This window comes from Bombina bombina, chromosome 4 (assembly GCF_027579735.1).
Source record: "Bombina bombina isolate aBomBom1 chromosome 4, aBomBom1.pri, whole genome shotgun sequence".
In the NCBI taxonomy this organism is placed as follows: Eukaryota; Metazoa; Chordata; class Amphibia; order Anura; family Bombinatoridae; genus Bombina; species Bombina bombina.
Genome location: NC_069502.1, coordinates 947,282,246 through 947,309,981, shown reverse-complemented (window position 1 = coordinate 947,309,981; position 27,736 = coordinate 947,282,246).

Sequence of the window (27,736 nt, the reverse complement as noted above, 5' to 3'; positions counted from 1 at the left end):
GTCTTACGAACATTTATCTGGCAAAACAGAAAATCAAGAATTTCGTTAGCTAGATTAGCGCTTCCCAGAAATCTAGGAGGATTATCTCCCCCCGATCTCCGTTCATATAACCAAGTATTCCTTGCACGAATTGTAGCAGATTGGCTTACTAATAGCAATTACATAACTAATGGAGAATTAGAGAGTAATGTAGTATACCCATTCTCATTGACAGCCTTGATTCACTGTAATGGTAAAACAATACCTAGAGAAGTAAAAAGAAAAATATCTATATTTAATCCACATCTGCATGTGGAGAAAAATTTGTCTCTCTCTTCATATTAAGCCTGAGGTCTCAAGATATACTCCAATAATGAATAACTCCCAGTTCCCAGCAGGAGTTCAGTCTGCATTATTTTCTAATTGGGCAACGCTAGGCTTGGTAAAGGTTGAACAACTTTTAGACTTCGAAAGGAGATGCATTAGGACGTTTGACTCCCTTAGGCAGGAATTTCATATTCCTACTCAAAACTTTTTTGCATTCCTGCAGGTGAGACACTTTGCCCTTAAACAGATTGCTGATCACGGCTGGGACTGGTCACTTGGAGAGGTAGAGAATTGGCTGATGTTAGTTAAAAATGGGTTCACGTCAATCTCATTCATTTATCAAACTCTGACCTCATCCAAAGGTCCCGACACAATGGAAAAACTTCATTCTAAGTGGTCTTTGATGCTTGGACAGGACTCCTTAGATCCAGCCCTCCTTACCTATTCGATCCACGAGGCCTCCCGAGTTACTCTTTCTGCTACCTGGAGGGAGTCGAACGTAAGGCTTCTTCACATGACTTATTTTACTCCAGAAAAGGGCTCCAAATTCAGGAATACTGGGTTCAATAAATGTCCAAAATGCTCATTTAAGGCCGCCGGCCTTCTGCATATGATATGGGACTGTCCAAAAATTCATAATTTTTGGCTTAGAGTACAATTTTGGCTCAACAATATAGTCAAGGTCCCCCCCTTTACATTCTCCTCTAGGAGGATAGTCTTTTTTGCCGATAATCCTGGCACAACACAAGATAGCAACAAAATTATAAATATGGTTATCTTAGTGGTCAGATACCTGATCCTAAAAAAATGGAAAACAAAAACTATTCCAAGCATTACTGAAGTTAAAAATTGCTTAAAGAAGCAATGTATCATTGAACAACTTGATACTAATTTACAGAATGATAAAGACATAAGAAGCTTTTTTTCCAAGTGGACCCAATTCATTAAAGCTCTTCCCCCTAGCGAGATAGAGTATATAATTTACCCCTTCAAAGACACCGAATTGATCTTACTGGGGATCTGGTAGAACACAGGGTACCTATCAGATTATGGAGAATGTTGGAGAGGTGGGGGAGGGGAATTAATATACTATCCCCCCTTTTTTTTTTTTTTTTTTTTTTCTCTTTGTTATGTTTGGTTTTTGTTTTTTTGTTGTTCTTTTGTTTGTTTTTTTTAACTTTAAGGTTACTGAATGTATATACTTAGCTATTTTTGATGTATGTATTGTTTGGTCTCATGGTTCCTTTAGGTCATCCGCTGATAGAACCTAAATATCCTCTATAGAAAATTTTTAAGAAAGTGATATGAGATTAGATATTTTTCAGAATAACATCTGATATATTTTATTTATTTATTATTTTTTTTTTTTCTCTTATGTTATGTATTTATCTGATTGATTCTCCTTATTTGCGTTTAACACTTGTACACCCTGCGAGGTGTGGGGCGGGTACTTTTTGTTTTGTGATATCACTTTCTTATGTAAATAAAAATAAAGATTTAAAAAAAAAAAAAATGGCCCATAAGTGAAAAAGAGATAGATACTTTACGGTATTAAATTATAATGTAATATTCCAATCTATCTCCTTATTCATTCCAAAGGGTATAAGTGATTGCAGAGTATAGATCCAAAAAGTCTCTCTACATTTTACCAATTTTTGTCTATCACCCCCTCTTCTAGGTCTCTTTACCTGTTCAATAATTTGAAATCTCAACTGAGAAATACTGTGACCTGCAATTAGAAAATGGTTGGAAACAGGAGCTTCTTTGTTGCCACAATGTATATTTGATTTGTGTTCATTTATTCTATCCCTTACTCTCCTAGTGGACTCTCCAATGTAAATTTTGGAGCACGGACATTTAATCAGATAAATAATATAGTCAGAATTACAAGTAAAGAAGCCTGGTATTTTGTATTTCCTTCCATTTAATGGATGGACAAAGGTATCCCCTTTTATGATGTTATTGCAATTGCAACAACTTAAACATGGGAAACAACCTAATCTAGGGGTAGACAAAACTGATTGAATTAGTCTTTTATTTGAACCTACATCTGCTTTAATCAGTGTATCTCTGATGTTCTTACCCCGCCTGTATGCAGGCATGGGTACCTCTTGGAAGTCCATAATATTAGGATTCAAATCCTTAAAGGCACAGTCTAGCCACAAAAAAACTTTCATGATTCAGATAGGGCATGTAATTTTAAACATTTTTCCAATTTACTTGTATCACCAATTTTTCTTTGTTCTCTTGGTATTCTTAGTTGAAAGCTTAACCTAGGAGGTTCATATGCTAATTTCTTAGACCTTGAAGGCCGCCTCTTAAGAATGCATTTTAACAGGTTTTTCACCACTAGAGGGTGTTAGTTCATGTTTTTCATATAGATAACACTCTGCTCGTGCACGTGAAGTTACCTGGGAGCCATCACTGATTGGCTAAACTGCAAGTCTGTCAAAGAACTGAAATAAAAGGGCAGTCTGCAGAGGCTTAGATACAAGATAATCACAGAGGTAAAAAATATATAAATATAACTGTGTTGGTTATGCAAAACTAGGGAATGGGTAAAAAAAAGGATTATCTATATTTTAAAACAATAAAAATTCTGATGTAGACTGTCCCTTTAATGATAGACCAATGTTTTTTAATGATCTTATTTATCCTACTACTTAAGGGATTAAATCTGGATACAAAAATCATGCACTTATTCTTAGTTTTTTCATGTCTCTTGTTTTTATTATATCCCCCCTTAAGAATAGTCTGTCTAGGTATACTGTCAATCTCCTTTATGCAACTCTCAATCAATAGCTCTGGATAACCCCTCTGTATAAATAAGTTGCCCATTTCTTTTAATCTAGTGTGAGCTAGCTGATCATCGGATACAATTTTTTTTCACCCGTAGTAATTGACTCTTGGGGAGACTATTAATCAGAGGTGGATAGTGGGCACTTTCATACTGCAATAGACTATTTCTGTCACTATCCTTTCTGTACAGATCAACTTTCAATTCCCTAACTTTCATCTGAATTGTGGTATCCAAAAAGTCAATAGAATCCTCACTATAAACCAATTTAAGTTTGATGTATCTAGTAGAGATATTCAGATCTGCTACAAAGGCCTGCAATGAGTCAATGTCGCCCCCCCCCCCTACCTATTTGAGGCTTAGTGTTAGGATTTTTTATTTTTTATTTTAAGATTAGGTATTTAATGGGCTGGAAAAAAGCTTATTGCCTTTAGGGGCAATGGGTAGTTTAGGTTTTTTAGTGGCAGTTTTTTTTTATTTTGGGGGGTTTGGTGGGTGGGGATTTTTTACTGTTAGGGGGTAATTGGTCATTTGTTTAGATAAAATGCCATACAAAAGCCCTTTTAAGGGCTATTGATAGTTTAGTATTAGATTAGGGAGAGTTTTTATTTTGGGGGGATTTTTTATTTTTATAGGGGTATTAGTTTAGGCTTTACATTATTTATTTTGAATAGCTTTGTTTATTTTTTTCTGTAATCTTAAATTTTTTATATTTTGTAATTTTAGATTTGGGGGTTGTAGTTTTTTTTAAATAGACTGTAGATGAAAACATGTAAAATCATATTTATGCAATATTCATATTTAATAAAGGTTTTAACTAGGTATTTACTGTAAATATTTCATACTCCAATGTTCTGTACAGAATACTGTATGTTCTAAATATTTATAAATAGATATTCCTATATATTTCTGTATATAACTATACCTATATATAATCATCTACAGTATATATATATATATATAAGTATAAATATATACAGTATTTGTTTTAAAAAAACATCAGATATATGTAGAAATATTTATTTATGAATAATTAGAACATATTCCGTTAAGTAAAGAACATTGGAATGTGAAATATTCATGTCAGGTTAGCACTAATGAGAATATTTTGCATAAATAAAAAGAGAGAAGCGCTCAACCTGGGAATGAACAATAGCATAATAGCTTGTTCTATTGCTAGTTACCACCCAAGAAGCAGCCTCTTTTTGCTCAACATGTGCCTTTCACAGAGAAGAACTTTCCTGAAGCATATCAGTCTGATCCTGACTTAAAGGGACATTATACACTCATTTTTATTTGCATAAATGTTTTGAAGATGATCTATTTATATAGCCCATAAAGTTTTTTTGTTTTTTTAAATGTATAGTTTTGCTTATTTTTAAATAACATTGCTCTGATTTTCAGACTCCTAACCAAGCCCCAAAGTTTTATGAGAATACCGTCAGCTACCTACTCCAGCTTGCTCCTGTTTGTGTAAAGGGTCTTTTCATATGCAAAAGAAGGGGCAGGGGGGAGTGTCTTGTTTCCCACTTGCAGTGGGCTATCCAGCTACCTTTTCAGCAGAGCTAAACTGAGAGCTTCTAAGTAAGTTTTTAAACAGTTTTATACTGGATTTTTATATCAGTATTTGTGCATCTTATTCTTTATATTAGTGTCTATTACATGCAGTTATATGAAAATGAGTGTATACTGTCCCTTTAACAGTACAGTCCAGCCCCGAAATACCAGGCAATCCCTTTGTGAACGAGAGAAACAGCAAAACCCGAGACGTACGCTTCGGCCTATTGTGGGCCTCGTCAGTGAGGTGCAACCATATCCCTCTAGGCACACTGAGCAATGGGTCCATGTCTGGATTCCAGCATCACACTTAGGGAGACCTCCCTAAGTGTCATAATTTGCATAAATAAAAAGAGAGAAGCGCTCAACCTGGGAATGAACAATAGCATAATAGCTTGTTCTATGGCTAGTTACCACCCAAGAAGCAGCCTCTTTTTGCTCAACATGTGCCTTTCACAGAGAAGAACTTTCCTGAAGCATATCAGTCTGATCCTGACTTAACAATACAGTCCAGCCCCAAAATACCAGTCAATCCCTCTCTGAACGAGAGAAACAGCAAAACCCCAGACTTACATTTCGTAGTTCTTTTATTAGAAAAATAATCATATATGCATATATACAAAATAAAATCATAATAACAAATGCAAACAAAATATCTCTTGTTACAAAACTGAAATATTGACCCAAATTATTGTCACTGGAAAAAAATCAAAATGCAAACATTAAACTTAAATAATCACACAAAATAAAATTAAACATATTTCAAATACAGACAAAAACAAACTGGAGAAAAAACAAACAAAAAAAAAAAAAAACTAAAAACTAAATAATCCAATCCTTCCACTTCTTTCTCTTCCAGATGCCTTCAGAATCTAATTCCCCATATCGCCTACTATCAAAAGAAAAATACAAAAATAACTTCCCACGGATCATACCCACACAATTACCTACAGTAACTACCTCTTTCTTAAAAATCAAAATATTACGCACATCCCACAACACCTCCTTCACACAACATGCCAACAACCATATCAATCTTGTTTTCTCCTTTTCTACACCACTTCCACACAAACCATACATCATCATATTAAAAGTAAAAAACTGCACTCCAGTCAAACCCTTAATCATCCTTTTCAAACTTCTCCAAACATCCCTAGCATACTCACAATTCCAAAACAAATGAATAACACTCTCGCTTTGACAACAACCATCTCTAGGACACACTTCTGAAGCCATTAAACTACGCATTCTCTGAAAATCCCTTGTTGGAAAACACTTATGCACACTCATCCAACTAATATCTTTCTGCCTATTCATCAAATACTTATTACACACATTTTTCCATACCAACACACATTCATTTTCATTCAAACCCCCAATCAATTCAAGACCTTCCTTCTTCTCCAACATTTTCAACACCATTCTGTTTGCACACCACATCTCCCTACTAACATTCTCCAAACCATATTTTTTAATCCAACATTCCACCCTTACATAAAACCACGGAACAGCAAAACATACCGGTTTCTTTCTATCAATCTCAAATAAACCATATCATCTTAAAACATTTCCACAAGCATACTTTACCATACAACCAGCCATGCTATCCTTACCACTCAGAACCACACACCTACTAACATATTTCACAGCCAACAACAACATATCATTTAAAACCCTCCATACCAGAACTCCAGAAAAAAGAAAACAACACTCTCAAAATTCTCTGAAAAATCCTCTCAGGTGGCAGAAAAACTACCGCCAAATATAACATAATAGGGATCAAAACCGATTTAATAACTAACATTTTTCCCTCGAAAGATAAAGTCCTTAAAGACCAAAACTGAGGTTTTTTACTCACTTTATCAAAAACATTCTCTCAACTTTCCAAGCCTTTCAAATTCACATCAAATTTCACACCCAGCACCTCAATTGCACCTTCAGTCACAGGCCATTCACAGGAATCAATCTCCCTATCATTACCAAAAACTTTAACTTTACACTTATTCCAATTAACTCTGAAACCACTTGCCATACAAAAACATTCAACTAAAGTTTTCACCCTCCTCAAACCAGCCTAAGTCTCACATATCACACTCACATCATCCATATACCCAATCACTTTTAAACACCTTCCATTACTACCAGGAAAACTCACACCTCTAACTAATGTATCCTTCCTCAAACTAGTTAATAATGGCTCAATGACACATACAAACAACACAGGAGACGAAGGACATCCTTGATGCACTCCAGATTTAACACAAAATTCCTCAGTCAAAAAACCATTAACCTGAACTTGACTCACAATATCACAATACAAACATTTAAACCATCCAATAATCTTACCAGAAAAACCTAAACGTTCTAAAACATGAAACATAAAATCATGCAGTACCCTATTATACGCTTTTTCAAAATCCACAATAGCAACAGCAACAGACCTTATCCACTCCCTCACATACCACAGTACATCGCGTAGTAACAACAATCTTTCAGAAATCTGACGCCCGGGAACAGCAAACACTTGCTCTTCACCCACAACCTTACCAATCATTCCATGCATTCTATTTGCCAACACCTTAGCAATAACCTTATAGTCAACATTCAACAACGTAATCGGCCTCCAATTCCTCAAATCTCTCTTATCACCCTTTTTAAATAACAAAACAATCAAACCTTTCCTCATTGAAACAGGCAAAACGTTCAATTTAAAAACAAACTTACAAACATCCAACATATCCACCCCAATCAAATTCCAAAAACAACTATAAAATTCAACAGGCAAACCATCACAACCAGGTACCTTCCCATTCTTAAAACTATTAACAACCTCTGCAATCTCATCCAAACTTAGATCCCTTTCTAACAAATCATTATCATATTTTTCCAACTTAACCTCAATGTCTTCCAGCAACTAATTTTCCAATAAAACATCTCTTGTTTTTTCTTTATACAGCTCACTGTAAAACTCATGAACTTCACGCAAAACACCATCCGTACCATTAACTTCACACTCAACCTTATAAAAAACACTAACAAAACCAGTCTTTTCTTCAAAAGCTTTCTTAAAAAAATATTTATTACAAGACTCATCCTTTTCCATTTTCTCCAATCTTGCCATAAAAACAATTTTCTTTCCTTTTTCATGCATACACTTTTAAATTATCTTTCTTGCTTCAGCAATTTCCTCATGCACATCAATACCACAATTTCTCAATTCATAGAAATGCAACAACCTCAGATACCATTTATCATACAACTCCCTTTCCATTCTAGCTTTCTCACAGCCTTTTTTAATAAAAAAAACCTCTTTATTTCCACCTTCAACCATTCCCATCACATAAGCACATTACTAAAATCACATTTTCTTTCACGCCACCTTTCATACATCCAAACAAACTGATGCTTAATCTTCTCATCTTCTAACAAATCCACATTCAGTTTCCAAACACCCTTACCATACTTGATCTTCAAATCACAATTAAAAATCTTACACATCAAAAGGGCATGATCCGTAAAGGGCATCCGCTTAAAAGAAAAATCATCAACACATAAAAATTTAGATAAAAAAACAAAAATCAATTCGAGATTTTATCCCACCACTATCACTAAAGAAAGTAAAACCCTCCCCTGAAAAAGAAACAGATCCGAAGGCATCCTTCAAAAAAACTTCCCTGAGCTATCCACCCTACAATCACTCCCACACTCTATGTCCCCAATCTTAATAATACAATTAAAATCCCCAACCAAAAAACTTTAAAGTTTCAAAATTAAGCAAACGTTCTACCCTATTTGGAGAAGCATATACATTAAACAAACAAAAAATAGTCCCACAAAAACTAAAACTAACCAAAAGTACCCGACGTGGGACAATATGAACTACATTAAGGATAGAAAAACTAAACCCCTTAAACAAAACTCCCACACCCCCCCCATTCCTATCAGAAGAACAAGACCATACTTTAGGACCATATTCCCAGTCAGCACATTTAGGATGTTCAGAGAGACCACATTCCTGCAAACAAAAAATATTAGCAGAACATACAGATAATAATTTAAAAATTGCAGCTCTCCTTGCTATAGTTGTCATACACCTGACATTAAGGGAAGAAATGGTCAGAAACATCACAAAAATAAATTAAAGAAAAACAAAAAAAGAAATAACATCAGGACTTTCCTTTCTTTTTCTTAGGACTCAACGGAGATCCTTTAAATCTGCCTCTGTGACGTTCCGACCTCCTAGGCTCCCCTTGCCAGCCTCATAACCAGTAACTTCAGCAAGTGGGTTCACATCTCTTTTATCTAGATAACCAACAGAAGAGGCATCAGAAAAGTCACCTATACACTGGCTTTAGTCAGAAGGAACGTCTTTAGTAGAGACAGAAGGAAACTCTGAAATTAAAGAGTCAGCATCACTTGTAGTATCTGGATCTGCACCCTTAACTACTGGAAGATCCAAATCAGGACTCTCCCATCCATCAGAATCCGCATCTTTTTTCGCTTGGAGGCAGATTTTTTTCCCTTCATTGTCCATATCCTCCTCAGAACTAGAGGACACAACAGCAGACCAATCAATGTTCTCCCCTTCACCAAGAACAGCATCAGGAGCAGGATCACAAGATGACTCAGTGAAGGAAAAATTCTCTGTCCCAGGAACAGCAATAGTATCATCCACAGAATTGGGCAACAGGGCTTCAAGAACATCTGAAGCAGCTATCACATTAGATGTAGCAAAATCCACCTTCTCAGCCACAAGAACCACCACAGGAGCATCAGACACCTCTCTGACAGGGACCCCAACTGCAGATTTCTTACACAAAAGAGGTAATATAGAGTTCAATGCCTCATCAGAGACCTCCTCCTCATTTACAGATGGCTCAACTGCAACTGAATATGTTTTTTTTTTTGCACCATCAGCATAGGAAGGCTTCACTCTATCAAGCCCCTGCAACATCATCAAATGACACATCCTGCACAGATGACTTGAAGAACCACACAGATCACAGGTCCGGTGTTTACTACGGTGGGCAACAAGATGATCCTCCTCACTGCAATTTCGACATCTGGCACCTGGGCAATTTTCAGCAATGTGACCAAACAGGTTGCAACTACAGCAAAAAAGAGGCATATCATCATAGTATAGGAAACCTCTATTTCCACCAATGGCGAAAGTCTGTGGAGGGTGTTTCTTTCCACCAATACCTAATTCATCTGGCACAAACCGCACCCAGAACCTGCGCTTTCCATTGAAAGTCCCAAACTGATTCTTCAGCTTGCTACCTCCTTGAACATCATCAAAGTAGCGACAAAGAAACAGACGAATTTCCACATCAGTGACCCAAGGATTCTACATATGTACTGTCACCGGGATTCTTCTCTCCCTCTGCACTTGATCCAAGCCAAAGGCCCGAGAAGCAACCTCAGCTGATCATTTTGGCCTATTGTGGGCCTCGTCAGTGAGGTGTAGACATATCCCTCTAGGCAGACTGAGCAACGGGTCCACGTCTGGATTCCCGCATCACACTTACGGAGACTTCCCTAAGTGTCATCATTTGCATAAATAAAAAGAGAGAAGCGCTCAACCTGAGAACAAACAATACCATAATAGCTTGTTCTATGGCTAGTTACCACCCAAGAAGCAACATGTGCCTTTCACAGAGAAGAACTTTTTGCATATTATTCTTTATAGTAGTGTATATTACATGCAGTTATATGAAAATTGGTGTATACTGTCCCTTTAAGGTTCTTTAATTTCAGGAAAATCTACAAAAATAAATAATAAAAGTACATTATTTTTATATTCATATTTAAACCTTTAATAACATTTTCACTTTAAATTTTCTTTAATCTTTTGATCTTGGTTGGCAAAGAAAGGCAGCTCACAAGAAAATAGTTTCACTTGCAAAGTTAACCTTAATACATTCCTTTCTGACAAATCCTGCTGCCACATAAGTTCTTAAAACAATATTATAGGAAGATAAACGTATGCAGATTCATTTTCTCAATGTCTGTGAGAAACAAAGGAGAATACATTGTGCACTGTCAACCTTGTTCATAGATTTACAATTAAAGGGAAAGTAGATTTGTTATTGTTTAAAAAGATAGATAATCCCTTTATTACCCATTCCCCAGTTTTGCACGGACAACACTGTTATTTTAATATACATTTACATCTGTGATTACCTGGTATTTAAGCCTCTGCAGACTGCTAACCTTATCTCATTCCTTTTGTCAGACTTGCATTTTAGCCAATCAGTGCTGACTCTTAAATAACTCCACTGGAGTGAGCACAATGATATCTATATGGCACATGTAAACTAGCACTGTCTAGCTGTGAAAAACTGTCAAAATGGACTGAGATAAGAGGTGGGGTTCAAGGGCTTAGAAATTATCATCATTTGAGCCTACCTCGGTTTGACTTTCAGCAAAGAATACTAAGAGAACAAAGCAAATTTGATGATTAAAAAAACATTGGAAAGTTGTCTAAAATTGCATGTCCTATCAGAATTATGAAAGTTTAATTTTGACTAGATTGTCCCTTTCAATAAATCCTGTTCTCCTGTTGCACGAATGGCTCCCACAAGAGCAATAAAATACAAGTCCTTGTGTTTACCTCTCCATTGGAAGTTTATTCCATGAATCAACCCTCCTTTCTGTAAAAAAAATGCTTCCTCCTGAACTTGCTACCTTCTAACTGAAGATTGTTTTGGTACTTTTTTTTGTGTATACATATTGTAGTTGTAATTCCTTTTTTTTCTCTCATGTTGCTAGTGGATCTGTTTTGAAGTGTGAGACACCAGTTATTGAGGACCTCATGCAATTGTACATGTTATGTGCAGGAACACCCAAAGGCAATAGGCTGGGAAAGATAGGTTAAGTGAGGCTCAAATAAATATCAAACGTGATGCCTCTTATAGGGTTGTAAAAATTCTGGCCTAAATTTGGAGTTTGGCGGTAGCCGTGAAAACCAGCGTTAGAGGCTCCTAACGCTGGTTTAAGGCTACCGCCAGTATTTGGAGTCAGTCAGGAAAGGGTCTAACGCTCACTTTTCAGCCGCGACTTTTCCTTACCGCAGATCCCCTTACGTCAATTGCGTATCCTATCTTTTCAATGGGATCTTCCTAACTCCGGTATTTAGAGTCGTGTCTGAAGTGAGCGTTAGAAACTCCAGCCGCAGAAAAAAGTCAGTAGTTAAGAGCTTTCTGGGCTAACGCCGGTTCATAAAGCTCTTAACTACTGTACTCTAAAGTACACTAACACCCATAAACTACCTATGTACCCCTAAACCGAGCCTCCCCCACATCGCCGACACTCGATTAAATTTTTTTAACCCCTAATGTGCCGACCGCCACCTACGTTATCCTTATGTACCCCTAATCTGCTGCCCCTAACACCGCGACCCCTATATTATATTTATTAACCCCTAACCTGCCCCCCTCAACGTCGCCGCCAGCTACCTACACTTATTAAGCCCTAATCTGCCGTCCGCATGCCGCCGCCAGCTACATTATAGCTATGTACCCCTAATCTGCTGCCCCTAACACCACCGACCCCTATATTATATTTATTAACCCCTAACCTGCCCCCCTCAACGTCGCCTCCACCTGCCTACACTTATTAACCCCTAATCTGCCGTCCGCACGCCGCTGCCAGCTACATTATAGCTATGTACCCCTAATCTGCTGCCCCTAACACCGCCGACCCCTATATTATATTTATTAACCCCTAACCTGCCCCCCTCAACGTCGCCTCCACCTGCCTACACTTATTAACCCCCTTATCTGCCGAGCGGATCTCACCGCTACTATAATAAAGTTATTAACCCCTAATCCGCCTCACTCCCACCTCAATAACCCTATAATAAATAGTATTAACCCCTAATCTGCCCTCCCTAACATCGCCGACACCTAACTTCAAGTATTAACCCCTAATCTGCCGATCGGAGCTCACTGCTACTCTAATAAATTTTTTAACCCCTAAAGCTAATTTTAACCCTAACCCCCCTAAGTTAAATATAATTTTATTCTAACGAAATAAATTAACTCTTATTAAATAAATTATTCCTATTTAAAGCTAAATACTTGTAAATATAAAAGAGAAAACAATCATATACAGAATTCAGCGCAACAATTACCATATATAAGTTATTGTTCTATTATAAGGCGTAATAGTGCTAACAAAGTCTTAGTATAAAAATACTTTTCGTTGAAACGAAAAGCCTACAGAGTCTTTTCTGTTTCCAATCTTAGTGTGGAATATGATCTACAGCATTCACTATAGTAGATGTCTCCTTACCAGATTTACCCTCAATCATATGAGGTAATGAATGGTCACGAAAAGGTAAATTCAGGTGATTCTGGAGCGGCGGTGGTGTGTTGTCTGTGACTGTTTTCCACAGTAGAGTGTTGGTACTTTATTCTTGTACGTGCCACTTGCTGAATGGAAACTTCCAATAGCTCTTTTTCTTATATTGAAGAACTTGTCTGTGGTCTCTCAGGAGTATGGTGTTATCCCAGTTCGGTATTTTATAGAGGGAAAGAGGACAAAAGAAACATAGCGTAATACTGTATACAAAGTGTTAATTTATTACAGTGAATTAAACGCTACACACTTACATTTTAAAACCTCAATCCATGATGAGGTAAGCATTCAAACATTAAAAAATAGTTAAAAGGTGTAGATTGAACCAGGTCAATCTAATGGTTGTAGGGCTTGATACAGGAAAACGTGATTGCCGGTAATTAATGTCCGTTAGTAAACCCACAGTCACTTGTATATGTTGGTAGAAAATTGCAGTGCACTTGCAATAATCAAATAGTGTGACTTGGAAAAAACAATATAGTAGGATTAAGGAGCCACTATTAGACCTGTTGTTAAATGGCAGGCTACGTGATTTTAGAAGTCTGCTGTCATGCGAGAGGCTTGGAGACGGCAAGCAAGGAATGAGCCGGACCGCTGAGTAAATAAAGACTGCACTGCCACTATTCAAAGAACCTTACGCGTTTCGAAGTGTGTCCGTATGGTACTTCTTCGTCAGAGGTAATGTGGTTGTGCAGTGGGTCCGGTGTTATATTTATACCCATATAGAGGGGAGTGGTTATGCTACGTCTCATTTGTGCGTCAGTGCGTAGCGGTCCGCTCATGCCCAATCTCTGCCTGGATATCAATGTATCCATGGTAACGGCAGACGCTGAAAGAATAATGGAATTGTACTCTATACATGGAAAAAATTCATATAGGATTTAACTATTTGTGTTCTGTGCAATTGCCGAAAAGAATTGACACTTTAACCGATGATAATAGTGAAAGTTTAAAATTTAAAATTCACGTGGCACTGACATTATTTGTGCGGCGTCTGCGGTAACCATGGTAACTTCTTTATTGATATTCTAAGAAAGTATTTTCGCTATTTAAATGTTAGGAGTTTTAGGTCCTATAACTGGTGGTCAGGACTCTAAATAGAATAGTATTCTTCTATACATGTCTTTCTTTTTACTTGCCAATAGAAGAAGTAGTGAAAAGGAATTATTTCTTATCTCCTCCTTTTGGCGTCTGGTCAAAAAGTGTTTAATACAGTATTTACCCTAAAGGTACTGAATGGATATAATTATGTTCCAACTTATGAATTGGGTAATTTCTAAAATGTTTAAAAAAATATAATAATAAAGGCGAAGGAGGGAGGAGGATTGTTCCGTAACTGCTGGTGTCCCAAATCCGGGTCCCAGATACGTAGTTAATGCTATTATACATTGGCTGTATGTAAGCTTAACTGTTTCTAGCAGTACTTTGGACTACACATTTGCCTATGAAAACGGAGATGATTTCTAAATTGGTGTATACAGTGTATTTAGTATCAAAAAGTGTTAGATTGGAGATATCTTATATACGTGTATACAATTAATTGCCTATTCAAAGAGCCCAAAGGCTTGTATTTTCATGCTCCTATGTGTAATTTTAGTTGTATATACTGGTATATAGACTGTGATTCTATCATCTGTCTATTAGATTATAAAAAGGCCGCTAGGTCGATTTCTTCGTTTAGGCCTTTGGGTGTTAGAGTACCCATATAGTGAATCCAAAAGGATTCTCTTTGTCTTAGTAGATTGAATCTATCTCCTCCCCTTTTGGGAACTTGGACATGTTCTAAAATTGTCCCCTTAAGGAGTTGTGGATTTTGTTGGTGAAATTTCTTAAAATGCTTGGGTACACTATGATCTTTGTGTCCGTTTTCAATTTTTTTGAGATGTTCTAGCAGGCGAGTTTTATAAGGTCTTTTTGTGCGTCCGATGTATTGTTTTTTACACGGGCACTCCAAAAGATAAACCACAAAAGTGGTTTTACAGTTTGTTAGTTTATTAATTACACATTTTTTGTGTGGGTATGTGTTCGATTGGACTGATTTAGTGGGCTTTGACTGGTCATATGCGTGTTCACAGCCTTTACAGTTAAGTCTGTTACACTTGAAGAATCCTTTACTTTTTTCCGTGAGCCAATTTTCCCCTGTTCTCTGTTTTATTTGGCTGGGGGCCAGCATTTGTTTGAAGTTCCTGTTTTTCTTAAAAATTACTTTCGGTACATTCCCAATTGTATTTTTTAGAAATTTATCTTGTAGAAGAATTGGCCAGTATTTCTTTAGGATTCTTCTAATCTCTGGTGCTGCTTCATTGAAGGTAGTTACTAAGCTGATGTTCTTATTAGATGTCGGTTTATTTTTATTCTGACTTTTATTTAAAAGGTGGTCTCTTTCTAGCTTTTTAGCCCTTATGAAGGAGGACTCTACTAGTTTTTTAGGGTATTTTTTCTGTAAAAATTTTTGTTTGAGACTTTCAGATTCTTGGTTGAAATCAGTTATCTTGGTACAATTTCTTCTAATACGTTGAAATTGTCCAAACGGGATGTTGTTTATCCACGGTTTGTAATGGCCACTATCTGCTTGTAGGTAGCCATTGCAGTCTGTCTCTTTAGAGAATAGTTTTGTCATGATGTTGCCACCTTCTTGGAAAAGTACCAAATCAAGAAACTCTATGCAAGTTTCTGAGACCTTAGAGGTGAATTTTAAATTCATTTGGTTCACGTTCAGATGTTCAATAAATTCTTGACAGCTGTTATTTTCTCCGTTCCATATGACTATGATGTCGTCTATATACCGGCCCCACCATATTATGTTGGCTGCAAACGGGTTGTTGTTGTATACATGAGTATTTTCCCATTCTCCCATGAAGAGATTAGCATAACTGGGGGCCATGGTTGTACCCATGGCTGTCCCGCTAATCTGAAGGAAGAATTTTCCATTGAACAAAAAGTAGTTTTTTTCGAGGACAAATCGGATACTATCCGATAAGAAATTCTGATGTAATTTAGTTAATTGGGTTCTCGACAGGATACGTGTGATGGTCTCTATCCCCAATTCATGGGGAATACAGGTGTAAAGCGATGACACATCTAGTGTCATCCACTTATATGAATTTTTCCACTCTAGATCTTTTAGTTTTATTATCAGATCCGTAGAGTCTCTTATGTAGGATTTCAGGAGGGGCACAAGTGGTTTCAAAAAGAAATCCACATATTGTGATAATCTAGCTGTGAGCGAGTCTATCCCCGAAACTATAGGACGTCCAGGAGGTTTCTGTTGGTCCTTATGTATTTTTGGAAGGTGATAGAAAATAGCCTTCCTTGGATAGTGATGTGATAGATATTTTGATTCATTTTGGTTTAGTAAATTATTTGATTTAGCTGTGTCTATTAGGGAGTCATATTCCTTTTGGAACATGGATGTCGGGTCTCCTCTTAGTTTCACATACGTGAGAGGGTCATTCAATAATCTGAATGCCTCCGTTAGGTAGTCTGCTTTGTTTTGGATAACTAATCCACCGCCCTTATCTGCTTCTCTCAAGATTATATCGTCCATTTCCATAATGGATTTTAGGGCTTCTTTGTCTCTTTTGCACAGATTGTCTTTTTTGATTTTGAAATGTGTACATAGTTCTTCTAATTCGGTTTGTACCAAATCATTGAAGGTTGGAATAAAATTCCCTTTAGATTGGGTAGGATAAAAAATTGAAGCAGGTCTAAGGTTAGAGTGCCTCTTGAGTATTAATTCGGAATCCTCAATATATCTCTCATTTTCGAGATGTAGTTCCTCCAGAGTGTTGAGAGTTTCCATGTCCGTGTCTACGAGACCTTCCATGGTGTGTGTCTCTTGATTGAGTTTTAACTTTTCATGATGTCGACACAGAGTCAGTTTGCGTATGAGTTTATTGAAATCAATAAATAAATTGAAGGGGTTTGGGCCTCTAGTGGGGGCAAAACTGAGCCCTCTCGCAAGGACCTCCAGTTGGGTTTCTGAAAAAATAGAGGAGGATAGATTAAATATTTTTAGTAACTGGTGTCCTGTTTCCCTCTTTTTGGAGTCCTTGGCATTTCTGTTTCGAATTCTGGATCCCACCAGGCCTCTTCCTCTTCTGCCTCTGCGGGTCCTTTTCTCTTTCTTGTCTGTTCCGTTACCCATTGGGGTCGCAAATTGATTTCTTGGTTTACTGACTCTGTTCGTTGCCTTGTGTGTGTCTCTGTAAAATTTGGAAAATTTTGTGGATGGTGATTGCCCGTCCAATCTCTTTCTAAAAAATTACGTGAATAATTTCCATGATGTTGTGATTGATCGGATTTTTTATTATAGTTCTGTCTATAATTCGTGTATTGACTGTGACCTGGTTTGGAATTTCTCCAATCCTGTTGTTCATTGTTTTGGTGCCGATATGGCGGGGCTTGATTTTGGTGGTATTGTTGTGGTGTGTATTGATTGGAGTATTGGTTTGATTGGGTATGTGTCCTGTTGGCATTATTTCTAGGACCTTTCTTAAAGTTCCAAGAGACTTGTTTGGAACTGTGTGGCTTGTAATGATGTTGGCTATACTCCCTCATCTCATTTCTGTTGGGATTTCCGCCTGTATTATAATTATGTTCTCGACTAAAACTGTTTGTTCTGCTTTTCGGATTCGACAACGTTTTGCTGTTGTTTTGACTGTTTCTTCTATTACCTTGAAATGGTTTGTTTTTAAAATGTTGTGTTTGTGTCAAATTTTGTTGTATCTGATTTTGTCTTATAGGGATGATACTTGGTTTTCTATGAGTATTACTATTTTGATTTTGATTATGTTCGCTAGGTGGGTCTACTACCCATATGGATTCTTCACCTTCTGTAAATTTTGTTGGGTCTTCTTCCCCTTCCTGCATGTCAAGGTAATCTTTTAGGAATTTCTTCCTCTTTTTAGCTTCAATAACTGTCTCAAATCTAGAAATTTTTTCTTTGTTTTTTTCGTCTAGCTCTTTAAGAGCTGGATCGTCTTTAAATTGTTCTAAATTTTTTCTAAGGTCTAGAATTTCAACTGAAATTTTTTCTATTTTGTAGTTTCTATATTTTGAAGCTATTTTTGTCAACGTTACGGAACAATCCTCCAAGGCTGTATCCCATTCTGTCAAAAATTCTACATCTTCAGGGTCAAAGATTGAAGATTTATAAAGTTTCAACCCTTGGGGGATGATTTTATATTTTAAGTATCTTTCTAGATTGAGGTTGTCGTACCAATGGGTTAGTTGTTTTTTACTTAATTTTTCTAAGTTTTCGAAAATCTCCTTAGGATCTAAGTGTTGTTCTGTTAATAATCTGCTCTCTTCGTCTAAATTAATAGAGAGTTTTTTTACCCTAGTGGCTGGATCAAAATAATTTCCAAATTCCATATTTGGAGATGTCCCTCTAGGGGATGTTTGAGGTATTAATAAGCTGCTGATTGGGGTACGTTACGTGAGTAACGAGAAAGTATGGAATAGGGCAAGAGGAGTTACCAGCGCTAAATTAAACCTAATGTGGTAAGTGGACCGAAACTGTTAAAGAGAGTAGTATAATGAAACTACGTGATTTTTCAAATGGTAGTGCAGCTTGAAATGATTAAAGTGTACCCTTGTCACTTATAGAAATGTAAATATAAAAGAGAAAACAATCATATACAGAATTCAGCGCAACAATTACCATATATAAGTTATTGTTCTATTATAAGGCGTAATAGTGCTAACAAAGTCTTAGTATAAAAATACTTTTCGTTGAAACGAAAAGCCTACAGAGTCTTTTCTGTTTCCAATCTTAGTGTGGAATATGATCTACAGCATTCACTATAGTAGATGTCTCCTTACCAGATTTACCCTCAATCATATGAGGTAATGAATGGTCACGAAAAGGTAAATTCAGGTGATTCTGGAGCGGCGGTGGTGTGTTGTCTGTGACTGTTTTCCACAGTAGAGTGTTGGTACTTTATTCTTGTACGTGCCACTTGCTGAATGGAAACTTCCAATAGCTCTTTTTCTTATATTGAAGAACTTGTCTGTGGTCTCTCAGGAGTATGGTGTTATCCCAGTTCGGTATTTTATAGAGAGAAAGAGGACAAAAGAAACATAGCGTAATACTGTATACAAAGTGTTAATTTATTACAGGGAATTAAACGCTACACACTTACATTTTAAAACCTCAATCCATGATGAGGTAAGCATTCAAACATTAAAAAATAGTTAAAAGGTGTAGATTGAACCAGGTCAATCTAATGGTTGTAGGGCTTGATACAGGAAAACGTGATTGCCGGTAATTAATGTCCGTTAGTAAACCCACAGTCACTTGTATATGTTGGTAGAAAATTGCAGTGCACTTGCAATAATCAAATAGTGTGACTTGGAAAAAACAATATAGTAGGATTAAGGAGCCACTATTAGACCTGTTGTTAAATGGCAGGCTACGTGATTTTAGAAGTCTGCTGTCATGCGAGAGGCTTGGAGACGGCAAGCAAGGAATGAGCCGGACCGCTGAGTAAATAAAGACTGCACTGCCACTATTCAAAGAACCTTACGCGTTTCGAAGTGTGTCCGTATGGTACTTCTTCGTCAGAGGTAATGTGGTTGTGCAGTGGGTCCGGTGTTATATTTATACCCATATAGAGGGGAGTGGTTATGCTACGTCTCATTTGTGCGTCAGTGCGTAGCGGTCCGCTCATGCCCAATCTCTGCCTGGATATCAATGTATCCATGGTAACGGCAGACGCTGAAAGAATAATGGAATTGTACTCTATACATGGAAAAAATTCATATAGGATTTAACTATTTGTGTTCTGTGCAATTGCCGAAAAGAATTGACACTTTAACCGATGATAATAGTGAAAGTTTAAAATTTAAAATTCACGTGGCACTGACATTATTTGTGCGGCGTCTGCGGTAACCATGGTAACTTCTTTATTGATATTCTAAGAAAGTATTTTCGCTATTTAAATGTTAGGAGTTTTAGGTCCTATAACTGGTGGTCAGGACTCTAAATAGAATAGTATTCTTCTATACATGTCTTTCTTTTTACTTGCCAATAGAAGAAGTAGTGAAAAGGAATTATTTCTTATCTCCTCCTTTTGGCGTCTGGTCAAAAAGTGTTTAATACAGTATTTACCCTAAAGGTACTGAATGGATATAATTATGTTCCAACTTATGAATTGGGTAATTTCTAAAATGTTTAAAAAAATATAATAATAAAGGCGAAGGAGGGAGGAGGATTGTTCCGTAACTGCTGGTGTCCCAAATCCGGGTCCCAGATACGTAGTTAATGCTATTATACATTGGCTGTATGTAAGCTTAACTGTTTCTAGCAGTACTTTGGACTACACATTTGCCTATGAAAACGGAGATGATTTCTAAATTGGTGTATACAGTGTATTTAGTATCAAAAAGTGTTAGATTGGAGATATCTTATATACGTGTATACAATTAATTGCCTATTCAAAGAGCCCAAAGGCTTGTATTTTCATGCTCCTATGTGTAATTTTAGTTGTATATACTGGTATATAGACTGTGATTCTATCATCTGTCTATTAGATTATAAAAAGGCCGCTAGGTCGATTTCTTCGTTTAGGCCTTTGGGTGTTAGAGTACCCATATAGTGAATCCAAAAGGATTCTCTTTGTCTTAGTAGATTGAATCTATCTCCTCCCCTTTTGGGAACTTGGACATGTTCTAAAATTGTCCCCTTAAGGAGTTGTGGATTTTGTTGGTGAAATTTCTTAAAATGCTTGGGTACACTATGATCTTTGTGTCCGTTTTCAATTTTTTTGAGATGTTCTAGCAGGCGAGTTTTATAAGGTCTTTTTGTGCGTCCGATGTATTGTTTTTTACACGGGCACTCCAAAAGATAAACCACAAAAGTGGTTTTACAGTTTGTTAGTTTATTAATTACACATTTTTTGTGTGGGTATGTGTTCGATTGGACTGATTTAGTGGGCTTTGACTGGTCATATGCGTGTTCACAGCCTTTACAGTTAAGTCTGTTACACTTGAAGAATCCTTTACTTTTTTCCGTGAGCCAATTTTCCCCTGTTCTCTGTTTTATTTGGCTGGGGGCCAGCATTTGTTTGAAGTTCCTGTTTTTCTTAAAAATTACTTTCGGTACATTCCCAATTGTATTTTTTAGAAATTTATCTTGTAGAAGAATTGGCCAGTATTTCTTTAGGATTCTTCTAATCTCTGGTGCTGCTTCATTGAAGGTAGTTACTAAGCTGATGTTCTTATTAGATGTCGGTTTATTTTTATTCTGACTTTTATTTAAAAGGTGGTCTCTTTCTAGCTTTTTAGCCCTTATGAAGGAGGACTCTACTAGTTTTTTAGGGTATTTTTTCTGTAAAAATTTTTGTTTGAGACTTTCAGATTCTTGGTTGAAATCAGTTATCTTGGTACAATTTCTTCTAATACGTTGAAATTGTCCAAACGGGATGTTGTTTATCCACGGTTTGTAATGGCCACTATCTGCTTGTAGGTAGCCATTGCAGTCTGTCTCTTTAGAGAATAGTTTTGTCATGATGTTGCCACCTTCTTGGAAAAGTACCAAATCAAGAAACTCTATGCAAGTTTCTGAGACCTTAGAGGTGAATTTTAAATTCATTTGGTTCACGTTCAGATGTTCAATAAATTCTTGACAGCTGTTATTTTCTCCGTTCCATATGACTATGATGTCGTCTATATACCAGCCCCACCATATTATGTTGGCTGCAAACGGGTTGTTGTTGTATACATGAGTATTTTCCCATTCTCCCATGAAGAGATTAGCATAACTGGGTGATTGTCATCGCTTTACACCTGTATTCCCCATGAATTGGGGATAGAGACCATCACACGTATCCTGTCGAGAACCCAATTAACTAAATTACATCAGAATTTCTTATCGGATAGTATCCGATTTGTCCTCGAAAAAAACTACTTTTTGTTCAATGGAAAATTCTTCCTTCAGATTAGCGGGACAGCCATGGGTACAACCATGGCCCCCAGTTATGCTAATCTCTTCATGGGAGAATGGGAAAATACTCATGTATACAACAACAACCCGTTTGCAGCCAACATAATATGGTGGGGCCGGTATATAGACGACATCATAGTCATATGGAACGGAGAAAATAACAGCTGTCAAGAATTTATTGAACATCTGAACGTGAACCAAATGAATTTAAAATTCACCTCTAAGGTCTCAGAAACTTGCATAGAGTTTCTTGATTTGGTACTTTTCCAAGAAGGTGGCAACATCATGACAAAACTATTCTCTAAAGAGACAGACTGCAATGGCTACCTACAAGCAGATAGTGGCCATTACAAACCGTGGATAAACAACATCCCGTTTGGACAATTTCAACGTATTAGAAGAAATTGTACCAAGATAACTGATTTCAACCAAGAATCTGAAAGTCTCAAACAAAAATTTTTACAGAAAAAATACCCTAAAAAACTAGTAGAGTCCTCCTTCATAAGGGCTAAAAAGCTAGAAAGAGACCACCTTTTAAATAAAAGTCAGAATAAAAATAAACCGACATCTAATAAGAACATCAGCTTAGTAACTACCTTCAATGAAGCAGCACCAGAGATTAGAAGAATCCTAAAGAAATACTGGCCAATTCTTCTACAAGATAAATTTCTAAAAAATACAATTGGGAATGTACCGAAAGTAATTTTTAAGAAAAACAGGAACTTCAAACAAATGCTGGCCCCCAGCCAAATAAAACAGAGAACAGGGGAAAATTGGCTCACGGAAAAAAGTAAAGGATTCTTCAAGTGTAACAGACTTAACTGTAAAGGCTGTGAACACGCATATGACCAGTCAAAGCCCACTAAATCAGTCCAATCGAACACATACCCACAAAAAAATGTGTAATTAATAAACTAACAAACTGTAAAACCACTTTTGTGGTTTATCTTTTGGAGTGCCCGTGTAAAAAACAATACATCGGACGCACAAAAAGACCTTATAAAACTCGCCTGCTAGAACATCTCAAAAAAATTGAAAACGGACACAAAGATCATAGTGTACCCAAGCATTTTAAGAAATTTCACCAACAAAATCCACAACTCCTTAAGGGGACAATTTTAGAACATGTCCAAGTTCCCAAAAGGGGAGGAGATAGATTCAATCTACTAAGACAAAGAGAATCCTTTTGGATTCACTATATGGGTACTCTAACACCCAAAGGCCTAAACGAAGAAATCGACCTAGCGGCCTTTTTATAATCTAATAGACAGATGATAGAATCACAGTCTATATACCAGTATATACAACTAAAATTACACATAGGAGCATGAAAATACAAGCCTTTGGGCTCTTTGAATAGGCAATTAATTGTATACACGTATATAAGATATCTCCAATCTAACACTTTTTGATACTAAATACACTGTATACACCAATTTAGAAATCATCTCCGTTTTCATAGGCAAATGTGTAGTCCAAAGTACTGCTAGAAACAGTTAAGCTTACATACAGCCAATGTATAATAGCATTAACTACGTATCTGGGACCCGGATTTGGGACACCAGCAGTTACGGAACAATCCTCCTCCCTCCTTCGCCTTTATTATTATATTTTTTTAAACATTTTAGAAATTACCCAATTCATAAGTTGGAACATAATTATATCCATTCAGTACCTTTAGGGTAAATACTGTATTAAACACTTTTTGACCAGACGCCAAAAGGAGGAGATAAGAAATAATTCCTTTTCACTACTTCTTCTATTGGCAAGTAAAAAGAAAGACATGTATAGAAGAATACTATTCTATTTAGAGTCCTGACCACCAGTTATAGGACCTAAAACTCCTAACATTTAAATAGCGAAAATACTTTCTTAGAATATCAATAAAGAAGTTACCATGGTTACCGCAGACGCCGCACAAATAATGTCAGTGCCACGTGAATTTTAAATTTTAAACTTTCACTATTATCATCGGTTAAAGTGTCAATTCTTTTCGGCAATTGCACAGAACACAAATAGTTAAATCCTATATGAATTTTTTCCATGTATAGAGTACAATTCCATTATTCTTTCAGCGTCTGCCGTTACCATGGATACATTGATATCCAGGCAGAGATTGGGCATGAGCGGACCGCTACGCACTGACGCACAAATGAGACGTAGCATAACCACTCCCCTCTATATGGGTATAAATATAACACCGGACCCACTGCACAACCACATTACCTCTGACGAAGAAGTACCATACGGACACACTTCGAAACGCGTAAGGTTCTTTGAATAGTGGCAGTGCAGTCTTTATTTACTCAGCGGTCCGGCTCATTCCTTGCTTGCCGTCTCCAAGCCTCTCGCATGACAGCAGACTTCTAAAATCACGTAGCCTGCCATTTAACAACAGGTCTAATAGTGGCTCCTTAATCCTACTATATTGTTTTTTCCAAGTCACACTATTTGATTATTGCAAGTGCACTGCAATTTTCTACCAACATATACAAGTGACTGTGGGTTTACTAACGGACATTAATTACCGGCAATCACGTTTTCCTGTATCAAGCCCTACAACCATTAGATTGACCTGGTTCAATCTACACCTTTTAACTATTTTTTAATGTTTGAATGCTTACCTCATCATGGATTGAGGTTTTAAAATGTAAGTGTGTAGCGTTTAATTCACTGTAATAAATTAACACTTTGTATACAGTATTACGCTATGTTTCTTTTGTCCTCTTTCCCTCTATAAAATACCGAACTGGGATAACACCATACTCCTGAGAGACCACAGACAAGTTCTTCAATATAAGAAAAAGAGCTATTGGAAGTTTCCATTCAGCAAGTGGCACGTACAAGAATAAAGTACCAACACTCTACTGTGGAAAACAGTCACAGACAACACACCACCGCCGCTCCAGAATCACCTGAATTTACCTTTTCGTGACCATTCATTACCTCATATGATTGAGGGTAAATCTGGTAAGGAGACATCTACTATAGTGAATGCTGTAGATCATATTCCACACTAAGACTGGAAACAGAAAAGACTCTGTAGGCTTTTCGTTTCAACGAAAAGTATTTTTATACTAAGACTTTGTTAGCACTATTACGCCTTATAATAGAACAATAACTTATATATGGTAATTGTTGCGCTGAATTCTGTATATGATTGTTTTCTCTTTTATATTTACATTTCTATAAGTGACAAGGGTACACTTTAATCATTTCAAGCTGCACTACCATTTGAAAAATCACGTAGTTTCATTATACTACTCTCTTTAACAGTTTCGGTCCACTTACCACATTAGGTTTAATTTAGCGCTGGTAACTCCTCTTGCCCTATTCCAAAGCTAAATACTTACCTGTAAAATAAACCCTAATATAGCTACAATATAAATTATAATTATATTATAGCTATTTTAGGATTAATATTTATTTTACAGGTAACTTTGTATTTATTTTAACCAGGTACAATAGCTATTAAATAGTTAAGAACTATTTAATAGCTAAAATAGTTAAAATAATTACAAAATTACCTGTAAAATAAATCCTATCCTAAGTTACAATTAAACCTAACACTACCCTATCAATAAATTAATTAAATAAAATACCTACAATTACCTACAATTAAACCTAACACTACACTATCAATAAATTAATTAAATACAATATCTACAAATAAATACAATGAAATAAACTAACTAAAGTACAAAAAATAAAAAAGAACTAAGTTACAAAAAATAAAAAAATATTTACAAACATCAGAAAAATATTACAACAATTTTAAACTAATTACACCTACTCTAAGCCCCCTAATAAAATAACAAAGACTCCCAAAATAAAAAAATGCCCTACCCTATTCTAAATTACAAAAGTTCAAAGCTCTTTTACCTTACCAGCCCTCAACAGGGCCCTTTGCGGGGCATGCCCCAAAGAATTCAGCTCTTTTGCCTGTAAAAAAAAACATACAATACCCCCCCCAACATTACAACCCACCACCCACATACCCCAAATCTAACCCAAACACCCCTTAAATAAACCTAACACTAAGCCCCTGAAGATCTTCCTACCTTGTCTTCACCTCACCGGGTATCACCGATGCGTCCTGGCTCCAAAATCTTCATCTAAGCCCAAGAGGGGGCTAGACATCCATCATCCGACGGCTTAAGAAGTCCAGAAGAGGCTCCAAAGTCTTCATCCTATCCGGGAAGAAGAGTAGATCCGGATCGGCAACCATCTTCTTCCAAGCGGCATCTTCTATCTTCATCCGATGAGGACCGGCTCCATCTTGAAGACCTCCACCGCGGACCCATCTTCTTCCGACGACGACTTCCCGACGAATGACGGTTCCTTTAAGGGACGTCATCCAAGATGGCGTCCCTCGAATTCCAATTGGCTGATAGGATTCTATCAGCCAATCGGAATTAAGGTAGGAAAATTCTGATTGGCTGATGGAATCAGCCAATCAGAATCAAGCTCAATCCGATTGGCTGATCCGATCAGCCAATCAGATTGAGCTCGCATTCTATTGGCCAATCAGAATTTTCCTACCTTAATTCCAATTGGCTGATAGAATCCTATCAGCCAATCGGAATTCGAGGGACGCCATCTTGGATGACGTCCCTTAAAGGAACCGTCATTCGTCGGGAAGTCGTCGTCGGAAGAAGATGGGTCCGTGGTGGAGGTCTTCAAGATGGAGCCGGTCCTCATCGGATGAAGATAGAAGATGCCGCTTGGAAGAAGATGGTTGCCGGTCCGGATCTACTCTTCTTCCCGGATAGGATGAAGACTTTGGAGCCTCTTCTGGACTTCTTCAGCCGTCGGATGATGGATGTCTAGCCCCCGCTTGGGCTTAGATGAAGATTTGGGAGGCTCTTCTGAACAGATCGGGACCCGGTGTGGTGAAGACAAGGTAGGAAGATCTTCAGGGGCTTAGTGTTAGGTTTATTTAAGGGGGGTTTGGGTTAGATTAGGGGTACGTGGGTGGTGGGTTGTAATGTTGGGGGGGTATTGTATGTTTTTTTTTACAGGCAAAAGAGCTGAATTCTTTGGGGCATGCCCCGCAAAGGGCCCTGTTCAAGGCTGGTAAGGTAAAAGAGCTTTGAACTTTAGTAATTTAGAATAGGGTAGGGCATTTTTTTATTTTGGGGGTCTTTGTTATTTTATTAGGGGGCTTAGAGTAGGTGTAATTAGTTTAAAATTGTTGTAATATTTTTCTGATGTTTGTAAATATTTTTTTATTTTTTGTAACTTAGTTCTTTTTTATTTTTTGTACTTTAGTTAGTTTATTTCATTGTATTTATTTGTAGATATTGTATTTAATTAATTTATTGATAGTGTAGTGTTAGGTTTAATTGTAGGTAATTGTAAGTATTTTATTTAATTAATTTATTGATAGTGTAGTGTTAGGTTTAATTGTAACTTAGGTTAGGATTTATTTTACAGGTAATTTTGTAATTATTTTAACTATTTTAGCTATTAAATAGTTCTTAACTATTTAATAGCTATTGTACCTGGTTAAAATAAATACAAAGTTACCTGTAAAATAAATATTAATCCTAAAATAGCTATAATATAATTATAATTTATATTGTAGCTATATTAGGATTTATTTTACAGGTAAGTATTTAGCTTTAAATAGGATTAATTTATTTAATAAGAGTTAATTAATTTCGTTAGATTTAAATTATATTTAAGTTAGGGGGGTGTTAGTGTTAGGGTTAGACTTAGCTTTAGGGGTTAATACATTTATTAGAATAGCGGTGCGCTCCAGTCGG